Genomic DNA, 17023 nt, shown 5'->3' on the forward strand with positions numbered 1-17023 from the left:
GAATACGTGTCCCCTGCATCGGCAGGCAGACTCTCAACCGCTGCGCCACCAGGGAAGCCCGATTTCATGTTTTGAGGCATAAAGAAAAGAGCTCTGGAAAAGCACTTCTGCAGTTTATAGCAGGGTCACCCAGGTGAACGTAACTACAGGAAGCCATCAAAGGAGCCCAGGAGTCTGTCATGACCCCTGTGTCCTGTTTTATGTGACATTCCGTGGGTCACTAACAGTCACTGTAGGATGGCTCTGTCTCTTTCCGGTTTTACTACTTCAGGAGCTTATTGTGACTATATTTGCTAATTGTTTTCTTCTTTTTTTAAGTTTATGTCGAAGTGTTTTAGTTTTTTTTCATTTAATTTTTATTTTATGTTGGAGTAGAGTTGATTTACAATGGTTGTGTTAGTTTCAGGTGCACAGCAAAGTGATTCAGTTATACATATACCTATATCCATTCTTTTTCAGATTCTTTTCCCATATATTAATCAAAATAATATCTTTAACTCCTTAAATAGTGGGATGGAGGCACATGCATAACAAAGATTTATGAGCTTTCACCACCCTTTCCTTTTGCTGCCATGATGGTCATCTGTGCCTGAGCGTCTGAATTCCTGGACCCCATGTTGCCTGTGTGCCTGCTGCTGTCAGGATCTTCAGCCTATCATACTTGGCCCAGAACGCACAAATGACTTTCTTTTGCAAGCAGTCTTCTCACAGTAAGCTACATCCAAACAGGGAAATTCCAAGTGTGCATCAAAGACAGGAAACCCAGTATTTTCTAGCCTCGCACGTAAACCTCAGATTTCCTTGACTTTACTCTTTTTTTTTTTTTTTTTTTCGGTATGCGGGCCTCTCACTGTTGTGGCCTCTCCCGTTGCAGAGCACAGGCTCTGGACGCGCAGGCTCAGCGGCCATGGCTCACGGGGCCAGCCGCTCCGCGGCATGTGGGATCTTCCCGGACCGGGGCACGAACCCATGTCCCCTGCCTCGGCAGGCGGACTCTCAACCACTGCGCCACCAGGGAAGCCCAGATTTCCTTGACTTTAAATGCCCCTGGCCATTTCCTCATATTCACCACTCTCAGCTGAAGCCCTAAACATAAAGTCCACTTGTGCTGCTGGCTCTTCTTTCTTTGAATTGAGAAAGTTCCACCTTCTCTGAAGCCCCACCTCACCCTTCTCCCTTAACTGCTTCCCTCACCCACCCCAGGCAGAATGGAGTTTTCTCTCTAATCTTTTGACTATTGGAACAACAAGGCTGTTTCTGGCTGGTCCTTGGTATATCCTTAGGTTCAGGCTGAGCTTCCCAAAATGGCATCTGCTCATTTATACTCTATTTGCTTTTCTGACACACTCTGTCTTTCCTTCTTTTTTTCTTTTCTTTTTTTTTTTAAACATCTTTATTGGAGTATAGTTGCTTTACAATGTTGTGTTAGTTGCTGCTGTATAACAAAGTGGATCAACAATATGTATACATATATCCGCGTATCCCCTCCCTCTTGTGTCTTTCCTTCTTATTACTCTTCTCTCTGTCCTGAATTCCTGCATCCAGCCTATCTTGCACCATTGTTGGGGTTCATCTTGACCTTTCTCCTGTTCTTGATACCCTAATCACAAATAAAAAGTATAGCGGCATAAGACGCACAGGTTGACTTCTGGCCACAGCAGAAATGGGTTCACTCCACACGTGGAGGGTGGGAGAGCTGCTGCTTTGGGATTTAGCCCTTTGAAGCCGAAAAGCTTCATTTACAGTAGGTCATGAAGCCACACATGTGGTCTGCATCAAAACCACTGGGCTGTTCAACTTGCTACTGCTGTTAGAAAATCCTAGCAATTAAATGAGTAGCATGTATGTGCATGCAGAGAGGGACCCTTTGCTACAGGCAGGGTAGCTGGATGGTTGTGGGCTCAGGATCTGGAGCTGGACTTCCTGGGGTTGAATCCCAGCTTGGACATGTCCTGGGATAATTACCTCATTTCTCTGGGCCTCAGTGTCCTCCTCTGTAAAACGTGGTCAGATAGCCCCTACTCATAGGGTGGCTGTGAGGATTAGATACATGAGTATCTTAGGGCTTAGCTGAGTGCCTGGCACAGAGCAAGCTCTCACTAATCGCTGGTGTGGTCATGATGGAGTCCAGCTTCACTCAACATGCTACATGGAGGCAGAGGGAATTGTCATGATCTTAACAACTTGCTAGTGGTGGATCCTGGTCTAAGAGCTCTGATCTGCTCTGCAGCAGTTCTCAGGGTTCCTGACCTTGGGACCTTTGACATTCTTAAAAAGTATCAACGTCAAAAAGCTTTTCTATTTCTGGGTTGTATCTATCAATAGGTATTATGTTAGAAATTGAAACATTTAAAATAGTAATTCTATTAACAAATGCTATTTTTGGACTTCCCTGGTGGCACGGTGGTTAAGAATCCACCTGCCAACACAGGGGACACGGGTTTGAGCCCTGGTCTGGGAAGATTCCACATGCTGCGGAGCAACTAAGCCCATGCGCCACAACTACTGAGCCTGCGCTCTAGAGCCCACGATCCACAACTACTGAGCCTGCGTGCCACAACTACTGAAGCCTGCGTGCCTAGAGCCCGTGCTCCGCAACAAGAGAAGCCACCGCAACGAGAAGCCCGCGCACCGCAACGAAGAGTTGCCCCCGCTCGCCACAACTAGAGAAAGCCCACGCGCATCAATGAAGACCCAACGCAGCCAAAACTAAATTAACTAATTAATTTTTTTAAAAATGCCATTTTTAATGAAACATAATTATTTTACAAAACAAAAAAACTTAGAATGGCACTCTTATGGTTTCACAAATCTCTTTACTATTTAGCTTGATAAACGACAACTGGATTCTCATATCTGCTGCTGCCTTCTGTCTGCTGCAGTGGGTTGTTTTAGTTCAAGTATATGAAGCAAACCCAACCTCTTCCCTCCAGAAAAGGTTCTTGGCCATTTAACAGCTAAGAAAACTGTGGCATGGAGAAGTTATGATCATAGTACCTTCATCACAGGTTTGTGCTGGGAATTAAGCAAGACAATGTGAAAGGAGAGTGAAAAGTCATAGAAGAATGCCTGGCAAAAATCTGGCCCTGACAAGTATTCTCCAGTGTTACGGTGGTTTCATGGGGACAGGCCTAAAAGGAGTAGACGAAGCAGGACCTCAGGAAGAGAGGAAAGAAATGACTGCAGACGGGCACTGCTGGGACCTGGGATGGGACGTAGAAACTGGCATTGTGAATTCAAAGGGAGGGATCACAGAGGGACCCTTACTTCGTTTCCGGCGCAGTCTGCTGCTGGACCTAATTCTCCTTAATGGCATGGTTCTCAGAGTTATGAATTCAGAGCAAGTAAAATTGTCTCTCTACAGTAGATTGCATGAATGCCCCCGTAAGATAAATCCACTTCTGTTCAGCAATGATATGTCCAGTACAGTTGGTAATTCTTATAATGTGGGGATTGAATTGTAGAAAGGCAAAGGCAAGATAAAACTATGTACTGTTTGGATTAAGCGTAAATCCACTGCAGGCAATTGCAAAAGCCAAGGTTGGGGGGAAAACATCTCTGATTACTTCTTGCAAAACCCACATAAAATTAGCTTCCTTCTTCAACCTTCCCCATCCCTTCTAAAGAAAGGTGATTTTATTTCCTTCTCAGTCAGTCACACGTTGCCACTCTGCACTACCATCTCCAGTTGGGCAGAGGCCCAGGGACAGTCCAGGAGCGAGTCACTTGGTTTCAGTACCCGGCTTTTGGGAGAGTGAGCGGCTCCTGTCAACCATCTAAGGAGGGTCAACAAAACTGGGTTTTAAATGTTCTCGAGATGCACCAGCCTCTCTGGATTGTCAGTCTATTTGATCGGAACAGTCAGAAATGTTTTTTCTAGGGGCTCACCTATTTACCTCTATACGTTATATCCATTTTCTCCCCAGAATTTGTCAAAGGAGGTGAACTTCCAGAAGGTTGGGGGATGGATGAGAATATCCTAGTTAAATCCATTCTTGGGCCTGCTGGAAAGACTGCTGTGGCAGACATGTTTGTAAAAATCTTTAACTCAGGATGAAAAAGAAGCACCTCTAGATAATAAGGGATGTTTTCTTGGTGTTTTCCTTTCAGAGCCCCTCACAAAATCTCAGTTCTCTCTTGCCCTCCTGGAGGTGGTTAAACTAAGCAGATTGGGCCCCCTTTGTGGCCCTCTGTTTCTTCCAAACTATTAGCTAAAATGTGCAGAATCTCACACGTTGGGGGAAGGGGGGATTTGAATGGAAGGCCTTCTGTGGAAATCGTGTCACTTTGTGGTTGGCTGGAGCTGTTGAGGCTACCCTGTTGAGTCTGTGTGCCTAGCGCTTGGCTGTCAGCATGGGTTGGCTGCAGTCATCATGTCAGGCCATAACCCTACAATTTAAGGTAGGGACTCGCACCTCCCTGCCTCCAGGTGTGTAGGACGGCTGTCTCATCTGACCTGGGTGACCCATAAGTGATTCTGAGATCGTGTGCTTGGAAAAATGAACCTGGAAGGACAGTGAAATGGGCATTTCAAAGGGAGTATGCAGAAAGCATTCCTGAGCCTCTTGGTTTTCAGCTCAAAATGGATTTGAATGACAACTGTGACTATGCTGTCTTAGGTTTTTCATTTCTGGTCCTAATAATAATCACAAAATCTCACCAGAAAGTCTAAACAGTACAGAGGCTCCTCCCAAAGGCAAGTCTCTCTCTCTCTCCCTCTCTCTCTGGAACTTCTTAAAATGACAGGAATATAAGGTTGCTTTACCATTTTTAATTGAGCAGCTTTGTAATTGCAAGTGATTGCACTATTGGAGCAAGAAATGGTAGTTATCAGATGAGCTCCCTGAATATGTATTTTTTGAGTTGGGGAAAAGGTAGTATTTTTTATTTTTCTTTTTAGATTTTTTAACATCTTTATTGGAGTATAATTGCTTTACAATGGTGTGTTACTTTCTGCTTTATAACAAAGTGAATCAGTTATGCATTATACATATGTTCCCATATCCCCTCCCTCTTGCGTCTCCCTCCCTTCCACCCCTCTAGGTGGTCACAAAGCACCGAGCTGATATCCCTGTGCTATGCGGCTGCTTCCCACTAGCTATCTATTTTACATTTGGTAGTGTATATATGTCCATGCCACTCTCTCACTTTGTCACAGTTTACCCTTCCCCCTCCCTATATCCTCAGGTTCATTCTCTAGTAGGTCTGTGTCTTTATTCCCGTCTTACCCCTAGGTTCTTCATGACCATTTTTTTTCTTATATTCCATATATATGTGTTAGCATACGGTATTTGCTTTTCTCTTTCTGACTTACTTCACTCTGTATGACAGACTCTAGGTCCATCCACCTCACTACAAATAACTCAATTTTGTTTCTTTTTATGGCTGACTAATATTCCATTGTATACATGTGCCACATCTTCTTTATCCATTCATCTATCCATGGACACTTAGGTTGCTTCCATGTCCTGGCTATTGTAAATAGAGCTGCAATGAACATTGTGGTACATGACTGTTTCTGAATTCTGGTTTTCTCAGGGTATATGCCCAGTAGTGGGATTGCTGGGTCATATGGTAGTTCTAGTTTTAGTTTTTTAAGGAACCTCCATACTGTTCTCCATAGTGGCTGTATCAATTTACATTCCCACCAGCAGTGCAAGAGAGTTCCCTTTTCTCCACACCCTCTCCAGCATTTATTGTTTGTACATTTTTTGATGATGGCCATTCTGACCGGTGTGAGATGGTATCTCATTGTAGTTTTGGTTTACATTTCTCTAATGATTAGTGATGTTGAGCATTCTTTCATGTGTTTGTTGGCAATCTGGATATCTTCTTTGGAGAAATGTCTATTTAGGTCTTCTGCCCATTTTTGGATTGGGTTGTTTGTTTTTTTGATATTGAGCTGCATGAAGAGGTAGTATTCTAAAAAGGAATGTGTTCTCTTTTTTTTCTACTCAATTTTTGTTCTTTATTCCTTTTTTTCCCTCATCCACTTTGCTTTTATCTACTTTTAAAATCCCTTTCCACACTCTGAAATTTTTCTATTATAATTTATATCCTGCTTATTTATACAAACATATGTGAGATTGCTTACAGTATTATAACACATAAATCAGGAGAGTGAAGCCAAAAAAAAATTAGAGAGGGAGAGAGCACTGTAGCAGGAACCACAGTCAAGCACTAAATTTGAATGTAAGCCTTCTAGGGGCAAAAACAGCATGAGGTGTTGAGTTGGAGTTCTTTTCTTTATTGAGGTGTAGTTGATTTACAATATTATATTAGTTTCAGGTGTACAACATAGTTATTTTAAAATGTTCTAGATTATACTCCATTTATTGTTCTTATAAAATATTGGCTGTATTCCCTGTGCTGTGCAGTATATCCTTGTAGCTTATTTACTTTATACATAGTAGTTTGTACCTCTTAATCCCCTACCCCTGTCTTGTCCCTCTCCCCTTCCCTCCCCCGCCATTGATAACCACTAGTTTGTTCTCTATATCCATGAGCGTGTTTCTTTTTTGTTATATTCACTTGTTTGTTTTATCTTTTTAGATTCCACATATAAGTGGTAGCATACAGTATCTGTCTTTCTCTGCCTGAACTGTTTCACTTAGCATAATGTCCTCCAAGTCCATCCATGTTGTTGCAAATGGCAAAATTTCATTCTTGTTTGTGGCTGAGTAGTATTCTGTTATATCTCTGTACGGAGTTCTTTTTAAAATCAGAAGAGCAGGTGGGTCTTTCTTCGTGTCTGTCACATTTCCTGTGCCTGGCAGTCCCCATGTGTTTCTCAAGGATGAGCCTCCACCTAGCTCTCTTGTCACCCACTCCCCACCCCAGAAGCACCGTGAGCTCTGCACATAACCCACAGGCAGGATCACAGACAGACCCAGGGCTTCCAGCTGATGTGAGGAAGTTGAGCCTTTACATTTCTTCCTGAAAGTTGAGTTCATTAGAGTTGGTCCAAAGGCTGATAAAGGGCTGGCCTCTGAGTCAGGACTAGTCGCCTTTCATCCTGGAGACTTGATGGTGATCAGGTGAACATCTGGTGGGACGTGGAGTGAAATCATAGGGGGCGCCCTACTGAGTAACGTCATCACGCTGGGGAGGTGGAACACACCTTTCAGGACTGGGAGCCTCCTTCTTGAGAGAGCCTGGCTAAGGGGGTGTGTCTGACCTGCCTGGGTATCTTAAAGTGCTGGCAAGTGAGAAATGATGTTTGGGTTCCCTGGAGGAATGAGAAAATGTGTTACGTTTCTCCAAATATCTATAGTTTCAGTAGGCATGGCTTTGGGAAGAGACAGTTGTCAGGGCTAAATACTTAGAGCAAAAGCAGTAAATAGGAGGCTGTACTGTCCAGTAGGCTAGCCACTAGCCACAGTGACTACTGAACACTTGAAATGTGGCCAAGTCTACACTGAGATGTGTGCAAAATGCAAAATACACACCAGATGGCAAACACTGTGGGGAAAAAAGACTGTGAACTATCTTAGTAGTAATATTGTAATGGAAAATATCTCAATCTCTACTACTTGATTACATGTTGAAATGATAATATTGAGTATATTGGGTTAAATAAAATGTATTATTCAAGTTAATCTTACCCGTTGCTTTTCACTGCTTAATGTGGCCACTTGAACATTTAAAATTAAATGCGTGGGGCCTCCCTGGTGGCGCAGTGGTTGAGAGTCCGCCTGCCGATGCAGGGGATACGGGTTCGTGCCCCGGTCTGGGAGGATCCCATATGCCGCGGAGCGGCTGGGCCCGTGAGCCATGGCTGCTGAGCCTGTGCATCCGGAGCCTGTGCTCCGCAACGGGAGAGGCCACAGCAGTGAGAGGCCCGCGTACCACAAAAAAAAAAAAAAAAAAAAAAAAAAAAAAAAAAAAAAAAAAAAAAAAAAAAAAAAAAAAAAAAAAATTAAATGCGTGGCTCATATGGTATTTCTATTGGGACAGCTCTGGTCTAAATATCTAAAATTAAAAGGTTTTTTTGTTTTTCTTCCTGAGGAGTGAATTTCCATTGTGTTCTCTAACTCCTGTGTTCTCTCTTTGGTTCTCTTTCAACAGATATGACTCTCCACGTAGCATGTCAAGGACTACATTAATCACCAATTCCTTTACTTTTTTTCCCACCTACACAATTTCCATTTTCTTTTATACTTGCTCACCCCAGCCATCTGCAGTACACCAGTTTCAGATATTTGAGCTGTGTAGAGTTTCTGTGTACAGATGTGTGCTTGGACTTTTCTCTTCCCGAGAAATCTGAAGGGGGCAATTACAGAAGGTCCACTTACTCCTGGGATCTGTTGCTGTGGCCCTGGGCTTGGGGCATTGGGTGGTCCCTGGGTGGTCCTTGGAGACTCCTTCTCTGCAGCCACGTCCCAGCAAATACCATTCCCTGGAGGGGAACAACCAAGTGCCGTGGAGGCAGCAGCTTCTGCTTCGCCGCCGCAACTGTCTGGTTTCCTGTAAAATAAACACATTACTTTATATTTTTAGGGAACACAAAAGTGCTGCTATAGGGCTCAAAATTTTCATTCTGGACGCTTTTCCAAAACAAGTCACCCCAAAGACGTATTTTGAATATCCTGGTTGCATCTTTGGATCTGTAAAATACACCTTTTAGTATGGCACCCGTTAAAATGCAAAGCAAATTTCTTCGAGGCAGAAAAACAATGACAGTAGCAATGTAGAAATTGTTCACTCAGACACATCTGTGTAAATGCGAAAAGTCATAGCATTCACCTCTGAGCTGCTTGCTATTGAACCTGCAGTGACTAGTCTCAGCCAGCCCAGGTAGAACATCATTCCTTCAGAAGTGTTGAAAATGCTGCAAAGTTGGATGAGTGGAAGTGCGGCTGCCCCCCTCCTTGCTTCCTCTTCCCTCATCCTACTGGAGCTTGCATCAGGGATGGCCTCTTTCTCTACGGAACCATCTTGAGCCTGGTGGGGGTATTGCTGACAAAATCCAGGATCATTCCAGCAGTTGAAAAAGGAAGCCCTAGGGGGAAAGCAATTGACATATTTTTGTGCCTATGAATAAGTTGCCATGAATAATTTGTTATATTAACCCATCCTTGCCGACCATTTAGTTGAGTTCTCTCCTTGGCATCAAATAGATAGGTTTCCTCTTAGGCAGAATTAGAAGAAATCAGTGTGGATGGATTTTTTACATTCGGCTATTGTTTTATTCAAATACATGAATCTAAAGCTGAATCAACTCTTATTTCCAGTTGTACATATTAAAATGATCGAATTCCAAGTAGTAAAGTTTTCAGGGAAACTGACAAGGATTCAATTAAGTTAGTCTGGTGTGCTGCTACTTGTTTTGATAAATTTGAGGGTTAACTACTTGTTTTGATAAATTTGAGGGTTAAGTCAATGATAACCAAACCAGTCTCAGTGAAAGCACCCATCCTATGGTTGTGTCAGCCCAGGATGAGTGAGCTGGTACTGTCCCTGCTGCTGTCACCACGAATGAAATTTTGCCAGAAGAGACGTTGCGTTTTCTCATTGCTGGTGGGTGAAAGATAGTTCAAGTGTGTGTGTGTGTGTGTGTGTGTGTCTGTGTCTGTGTGTCTGTGTGTCTGTGTGTCTGTGGATAAAGCACTACAGACTGAATTGACTTCTAGACTTTTCTTGTATAAAATTTCCCTAACCAAGCAAAGCTGCTTTGACTTAATTTATTTGTTAAATGTTGCACTTTGTTTATGTGTGGATTTTTTTGGGGGGGGGCAGCTAGTAAGTAGAGAGAAGAGGACGAATTCTACTGACGTATTTATTTAGTAAAAATGACAATTTTGCATTCATTTACGTTTTAAAAATTCTGTTTGATTTTTTTTTTTACATTGTTGCTAGTGCTCGCCCAACATAACTGCTCCAATGCTATTTGCCGTCTGACAGAAGGATCCTTGTAGGGCAGGCTTTGCAAACCTTATCAGGTAATAACATATGCCACAGATTATAACCTTGCTGTTAAGATGTTTGCCTCCTATTTTAGAAGTTAAAACCGGCCTTTGAGAAGATCGCCAAATAATAAATTGTCATACCACTGCTATCTGTTATACAACTGTGTAACTGCATAGTTGGAAATTGAACAAAGGTTAGGAGCTCTTTCCTTTGGGCTCTCTTGTTAACAGATTATTTTAGATTTTTTCCGAAGTAAGTTTTCCCTGGGCACCCCTTTTCTAATTCTAAAGAAGTGTTTGGCCCTTTCATGTTTCAAAAAGAAACATTCACTTGTAGTTCCATATTTCTTGATCTCTATGAAGGACTCACAAAATTCAGTTTACTTTTATTCACAGAGAAAGTTGGCTTTGATGTTTCTTAAAGATAATTCTGCTAGTTGCTGATCAGCCAGTCAGTTCACCTAGCTTCAATCTTTATAGGACCTCTAAACTAATTTTCCTACACTGTGACTAAAAGGTAGGCAGATCATGGGAATGGATTATACAGTATATTCAAATGGATCCCTAATATTTCTTTGTTTAATAAGGTAATATCAGGGGCTTCCCTGGTGGCGCAGTGGTTGAGAGTCCGCCTGCCGATGCAGGGGAAACGGGTTCGTGCCCCAGTCTGGGAAGATCCCACATGCCGCGGAGCGGCTGGGCCCGTGAGCCATGGCCGCTGGGCCTGTGCGTCCGGAGCCTGTGCTCCGCAGCAGGAGAGGCCACAACAGTGAGAGGCCCACATACCGCAAAAAAAAAAAAAAAAAAAAAAAAAAAGTAATATCAGGACCACATATTCTGTAGGCCTCTTTTGTTAAAAGCCACATTTATGCAATTTTCACTTTTTTTAGGCTATTGTTCCTTTACATTTGTACTCCAGGTGTAAAAACCACATTTGTGAATGGCTGAGCCTATGATTATATTTTTGGTTGTATGCTGCTTTTTGCTAGTGTGTGTGTGCTTGCATGTGTGTGTTTCTCTTCTCTGAATAATTTTATATTTCATGCTACTCCTTGAAAGTTTACTCTTTGATGCTAAAAGGGAATAACCAGATGATTTCTAAAAATAATGTCTCCCTGCAGGATGGTGGATTGTTAAATTAGAGGAATGCTGTTTGCTATATCAACATTTATGGTCAGAGACTAAAATATATTAATGCCAAGTGTGTTTTGGTCAATAACTGGAGAATTCTGTTTAAATGCATCATCTCTTCCAATGTTTTACAGTTTGCCATGTGGAATGGCAGGTAGTAGGGAGAAAAATAAGTGTGGATTAAGACTTTTAAAGGAAATAGTATCATATGATTAAGAAAATTAGAATTCGTAGAAATATTGGGATAAGTGAAGAAATAAAAATGTCTGTCTAGAATGTAGCATCTAGAGAGTTTTTGGAAGCCCTACCTTCACATGAGGGCATGATATTCCTGTCCAAAGCCAGACTAAGCCATCAGCAAGACTCATGAGGGGATTATTACCTCTCCTTTCCTAGAGGAATAGCCAAAAGCAAATAAAAATTCTTAACAGTCCCCTCTTTGAAGTGTATTTTTTAAGCAGGATGGAAAACATTTAGACTCTGGCTTTATGACACATTAGGGAAGTTGTTTGTTGGCAGGGGGCAGGAGGTGGGGGACCCGGAGGATTTCACTTATAGATTGTCTCACCCGCATATTGTGAGCAAGCTAAAGGCACCATCACAGTCTAAAATGCCTTCATTGAACAATAACAGTTTAGACTTTTTAGAAAGTATTGAATAAGGGTCAGGGAACAGCCGAAGGCAGTACCGGTCCGTGAAGTCTGCTTACACATTTACAAATTGTCCATCCGTTTAAAATACTTTTCACCGTGTGCAGACATAAGGGGAATAGGGCACTCTGTAGAATTATACATGTCTAGCTTGTAAAGTATGTCGTGTGTACTGCAGATGTATGTTCTCTGGGCTTTGTGTATCTGTACAGTAGCTTTCATTAAAAAAAAATTGTGGACTAACTTGTTTTGGTGGTGTGAGGGGGAGAAGGGCAATTTATATCAAGTAACGATGCTGTAATATAGTACATGTAACAAACGATCTGGAGTAACCCTTCCCTGGCCCATGGAAAATTTTGGTTATCTTCTAGGTTCTAAAATGAAGATGTATGGATACTCTGGCGGACTGCATGTTGTATAATTTGAAAAATACTAAAAGTGGAAAATAAAATTGAATTAAACTTTGGCTGGTCTGTTTTTTCTTAGAGTCATCTTAAAGGCACTCTCCTTGAAGGCCTCAATGCCATTGTGAGGATGGGCCATTTTCTGGCCTTGAAGGAGTTCATTTCGGTGAGCAGCTGCTTGAATTCAAAGCCTGAGCAAGGTCAACCGTGACCTTTCTGTCTTTTACTTTGCTTGAATATCTGTATTTAAATTTTTCCTTCATTGAGGACCCAAGAAAACCTGACATTTGTTCCTTCAGCACTGAAAAGACAACCACCTATGTCAATAAGTGTCTTAACTTTTTAAAAAGTAGGATCGAGTTAAGGTGCAATAGACCAGTGTATTAGCTGAATTTCTGAATTTCTCTTGTCCAGGAAAGGCACTTCTAATAATATGTTTTAGCTCATTGGCATTCTTCAACTAATGCCTTGGACCTCTGCATATATTGAAAGGTTATTGGCATCTTTTGAGAAGTGTTGAGGTGTTTGTATTCCTGTTTAGCTTACTGATTATTATTATTAATGTACAGGTCTGAGATCTTGTGAGAGGATGCCAGAGTGTGAAGCTGTTGGAGAATAACAAATGGTGGGACACAGGATTATTTTTATCTGCTCTCTTAGCAAGGAGACTTCTCTACCTCAGGTCACTGAAATCCTGTGGCCACGCACGGCCTTGTGTATGTAAAACACCCTCATTCTCGTTCTTGGTTTGGTTAATGTTGCATGGGAGTCAGACAGTAAACTGCCTTCATCAATTAAAAGTGGAAAGATGGATGCCAAATAAAGATTTTAGAAGTGGAATTGAGGACACTGCAAATGATGTGCTTTTATGATGTCGTATCCATCTCCTTGAATTTGTTATTCTCCAAAGAACTTGGAAGAGGCAGTTACCAAATATCAGACTGTTAAAGGTGACTTAGGTAGTAAAACTTCAAACACCGTGGATGAATATTTAGGCTGAAGCCTGTTTATTTAAGATGGGAAAGCAGTCCTTTGAAAGGACCTGATGACAAAGCACATTTCAGTATCACTGAGAAGTGACCCTATAGGTTCCAGGACAAGCAGCTCTGCAGTGCAGTAGGTCTGCACTAACCCCCACTGTTCCCCGGGTTCCTGTGAGCCTTTCCCGAGGTTTCCTGTTCTGTTGAGCTCTGAATGGTGCTCGGGCTATGCCTTGGAAGTACTACAGAGCTAGAGCAACTGTAGTAGAATGTGGAATAGAAGCTATAATCTGCCGAGGCAATTACCGGTGACGTGTGTATTTGCAGGTTTAATTCTAGCCTTTGTGACAGGTTATATCTTGTGATTTGTCTCATGTACATAATAAATTGAACAGGAGTGGGAGGTATCTCTTGGGTGACACATCAGATGAAAATATGTGGGCTCACTTGACAAATGCATCCTGAGCCATGGGATTTTTACTTTCCCTTTGGCATTTGGTGGTTCTTCAGCCAATCTGCAGAGAAAACACCGATTTCTGTGTGGTTAGCTGGGCTCAAAATAAAAGACTTGCAGGTAATCCCTGTGGATCTTTCCACTTGTGGTGCACCATGGATGCAAAGGCTGGACTCCTCCACCTGCTTTGCTTCCCCAGTGCTGAAGGAGGTCCTGTTTGGAGCCCCTCTCTCTTTCTGGGACCCTTCAGACCCTCACTCCTCCACGTGACCAGACTGCAAATCATTCTCATAGGATAGCTTTTCAAAAAATTCACTTAAAAAGATACTTTACTCCTTCAGAATGTATACCCGAAATGAGAGAAATTGGCAGACTTGTTCCTGATGACGTGTACCAGCACCAGAACCTCGTAACGCTTGGAAAGCTGCAGTAGGCAGTGCATTAAGGTGAGAGACTATCCTGGCAGTGTGCCAGACACTGTATTACGTGCTTTACATGTATTAGTCCATCTAATCCTCCTGATAACTCCATGAGGTAGGCACCAGTATCTCCACTTTAGCAGGGAGTAAACGAGCACAGAGAGGTTAGTTAACTTGCCCAAGGTCTCACAGCTGGGAGGAGAAGCCAAGATTGAAACCCGGGAAGACTGGTCCTAAGGTGTGTGCTCTCCACAGCTAGTAACACTGCTGCTCAGAACAGTGCTGCGTGTGTGTGTGTGTGTGTGTGTGTGTGTGTGTGTGTGTGTAGTGATAACCAGCAAGCAGCCTCAAAAATCCTTTTGTAAAGAATTCATACAAAGTGTTCTTCCTTTGCAACTTTTCTGTGTTTTCTCCTTTCATAGGAATCTGAGACCTTGTTTTTTGAATTATTTTAAGCAATCAAAAGCATCTAGGAAAGAATCATCAAAATAATAACAGAGATGCCTCACAGCAGGGGGGCCTGATAACATACAACTGCAGGGCTTCTGGAGGAAGGCTGCCTGCAGGAGCGCAGTGTTTAGAATCTTTTTCATACATAGCGGACACTTAGAAAGTGTAGCAATCACTTGTGTCACGGTTTTCAAACTGTGTGTAGTAAGAATTTCACTTATCCATGTTGACGTTTTTTTCTCTTTAGGACACTAATTTTCTCTGCTTGCATTTTAAAATGTATAACCTATATTCCTCAGCTTCTCAAGCTAAAAATAAAGCAGGGTTCTCTTGTCCCAGCTGAGCCGGCTCTAAGGGAGAGTCTGAGGGGGCACTGGGTGGGTTCCCTCATCCCACCCAGATCTGTGTGAGGCCTCGGAGAAGACTCTCAGGGAGCTGTGCTGATAATAGCTGCCCCGTACCTAACCTCCAGCCCTGTCATGATGATTAATAGGATCTCACTTTAGTGCTTTAAGTTTTAGAAAAAGTAAACATGCCAATCATACCACACATGCATGTGCACATCCAACTACAGAAAGGGGCAGGAACAGCACAAGTGGGGTTCCCCCTGAGCCCCCCACTTTACCGCAGACTCCCTTTACCTGTGCTTCTCCTGTCTGAGGATGCTTCTGATGGGCTACTGCAGGGTTGGGAGGGACAGGCTGATGGTAGGTGTGTCTAGGCCACGGGATGCTAATTCCTTCAGCTAGTGGCACCCTGGCTGCCTGCAAGCCAGACCCCAACCAGCAGCCCAGGCGTCCTTGCTGCCCTGCAATGCCCCCTTCTGGGACATGTACACAGCGGCAAAATACCCCTGGAGCACTGGCCATCAAGCAGTGGTGCTACTCAGTCATCCTAAATGGAAAGAATGAGGGACTTGGGGCTTGGATCTGACTCCACTTCCCATGGACCAACTGTGGGGTGTGGTCAAGTTGTTTAACTGTGTAGCATCTCAATGACCTCATCTCCATACCTGAATGATGGAGATTTGTAGCCCACTGCCCTCCACTCTTTGGTTTGTTGTGAGGATCAGATGAGAAATGGTGTGCAAGCATCTTATAAAAGTGCTACTCAAATGGAAGGGATTGTTACGTTGAAAAATAAAATTCAACGGAGTAAATCTTAAGGATCTTATTTGGCTTTATTCAGTGATCCATAAATTGGGCAGCATCCAATCTAGCAGATAGAAAGAAGCTCCGAGGAGCTGTACAAAATGAAAGATTTTATAGGCAGGAACAAAGAGGCAAAAAGCAGGTTGGTTATTGCAAGGTCAGTTTCCTTTAGGGAATGGCAGGGGTCTGTAAGGCAGATGACCTAACCAGGGCCGATCAGGCGATTCCCTATTGCCTGGTTTAAGATTCCGTTTCTGGGAGAGCCGAAACTGTAATTCAGTCTCGTCTCGGTTTGGTGACATGGGGCTTAGCATAAGTGACTCCATTTGGGGCCTGTTGCCTTGTTTTTAATAGTTATTATCAAATACTTCCCAGGAGAAGGTATTTTTGCCTTGGACCCCAACTATACCTTCACTTAGCATCACAGGTACTTAGAGTAAGAGAGAAGGCTGTGAGGACACCCCAGGAGTCATCTGATTCTACCAGTGAAATGGAATTTCACGGGAGCTCTCCATTTAGGGTCCTCCCTCTTCCCACTGCTCCACCCTCTTCTCTGGGGGAAAGTCTGCTCTTAGGCTGTTTCATGGGGAGAGAAAGTGCTCTCCCTTCTGAGAACTGCAGTGAGCAGTGTTTAGGGCTAGTTTCCACCTCTGTGCCTGGTGGCTGTTCATACTGAGGGCTCCCGCAAATGCTCCCCACTCAACGCCCTGACGCTAGATCATGAATCAAGTCTATTCAGATTCCCAATAATTACAGCTAGTGCTGAGAGCCTACAGCCCAGCAGCATCTTTGTAGGAGCTTAACAAGTTCCCCAAAGTGAGCTCAGGGATGCTCAAGGAGTCATTTAGCCAAGCTGGAACACAAAAGCACCCTCAGCATCTGGAAACAAGCTGTCTGCTGCCTTTGCTAGAAAGTGCCTGGGATCCGAAAGCTCCCCTCCTGCCACCACATGCACTATAGGCAGGAACTGACTGCACAGTGCAGGCCAGGTCTGCTCTCTGTGCGTGGCCTGCTGCTCATAAACAAGACAGGGCTGTGGCCATGGTCTCTGCTTTATACCCACCTCCTTCCAGACTTTACACCCAGGAGAAAACCAAAATCCCCAGAGTTCAAGTAACTTGTCCGAGGTCACATGGTTTGTTTGGGCTCTAGAGCTCCGATTCCTTTCTATTTCAGTCCTCTGCATGCCAATGCAGGGGACACGGGTTCGAGCCCTGGTCCGGGAAGATCCCACATGCTGCGGAGCAACTAACCCCGTGAGTCACAACTACTGAGCCTGTGTGCCACAACTACTGAAGTCCACGCGCCTACAGCCCATGCTCCTCAACAAGAGAAGCCACCGCAACGAGAAGCCTGCGCACCGCAATGAAAGAGTAGCCCCCGCTCGTCACAACTAGAGAAAGCCCGTGCGCAGCAACAAGGACCCAAAGCAGCCAAAAATAAATAAATTTATTAAAAAAAAAAAGTTTCTGCCAT

At 43.4% G+C, this 17023-nt stretch overlaps 1 protein-coding gene across 1 annotated transcript in view; it reads left to right on the forward strand.

The window, feature by feature from the left end:
- KIF5C (kinesin family member 5C) overlaps nucleotides 1-12100 on the forward strand; it is a gene marked incomplete at its 5' end in the record, with an annotated part of 177576 nt that extends 165476 nt beyond the window's left edge. The window contains one exon of the mRNA XM_079710017.1: nucleotides 12061-12100. The remainder of the gene's footprint in view (nucleotides 1-12060) is intronic.
- Between the last annotated feature and the right edge of the window lie 4923 nt (nucleotides 12101-17023).

The sequence above is a fragment of the Hyperoodon ampullatus genome (genome assembly GCF_949752795.1).
Source record: "Hyperoodon ampullatus genome assembly, chromosome: 8".
NCBI lineage: Eukaryota > Metazoa > Chordata > Mammalia > Artiodactyla > Ziphiidae > Hyperoodon > Hyperoodon ampullatus.